Raw genomic sequence first — 892 nt, 5'->3', positions numbered from 1 at the left:
AAAAAAAGTAGCCTGCTATTGTTATATATTGTTCTAGCTAATCAAAAGAGTGTTAACCAGTCTTAAACAGTTAGCGCTATGCTAAGCTAATAAACTAACTCTTAGCTTTCTAATCAAAGGCTAACTGAAAACACAAAGGAAGATAAATGTTTATTTTGACCCTTTTAATTCTCTGACATGTAATTTAAAATAGGTTCGCATGTTTTCATGAATAATAAGCCGTTTTCTATCATCAGACTGTGAGGGAAAGGATCTTACACAGCAGCAGCAAGTTGCTTGCATTGCAGCTAACATATGTTAGCATCTTATTTGACTGTTTCAAGCTCTCCAAATATTATTCTGTCTCTCTCCTCTCTGTCTTTGTCTATTACCGGTGATCATACCTTCATTACCTTCATCCCTGGCTGACTTTTCCTGGCAAGGATGTTATGCGCTAACACTAAAGTGGGCTGAGTTAGCCAGGCGAGCAGCTCAGTATGGCCATAGGGAGCAGTTCCTGCCCACGCATGGGGAGCGCTAGCAGCGGCCCAGTAGTACCCTGAACTCCATCTCACGGAACACGAGGAGTGTTGTTTGACCACAGCAGGACTGGCATATTGCTTACACCTCCTAAAGGGCAGAGGCAGGAGGGAAAGAGCGAGCCAGCGAGGGGAGGGATATTTGCCACACATCACTGGAGCCTGTGGGACAGCTTCCTCCTTTGTGAGGAACTGGCTGCGAATGAAAATCACAGAAGCGTAGCTGATTAACATACACAGCCTTATACAGCCTTATCGTTCCCTGCATTAAAGACATTACAGCAGAAAAAAAACTCCCAGACCTTTAATTATAGTACATCTCAATGCCTTTATAGTTTGCTAATCGTGACGCTCATATTTTTGCACTCATTATT

Source organism: Sinocyclocheilus grahami, unplaced genomic scaffold (genome assembly GCF_001515645.1).
Source record: "Sinocyclocheilus grahami isolate Dianchi unplaced genomic scaffold, SAMN03320097.WGS_v1.1 scaffold2059.1, whole genome shotgun sequence".
Classification (NCBI taxonomy): domain Eukaryota; kingdom Metazoa; phylum Chordata; class Actinopteri; order Cypriniformes; family Cyprinidae; genus Sinocyclocheilus; species Sinocyclocheilus grahami.
Note: the sequence above shows the minus strand (reverse complement) of the source record.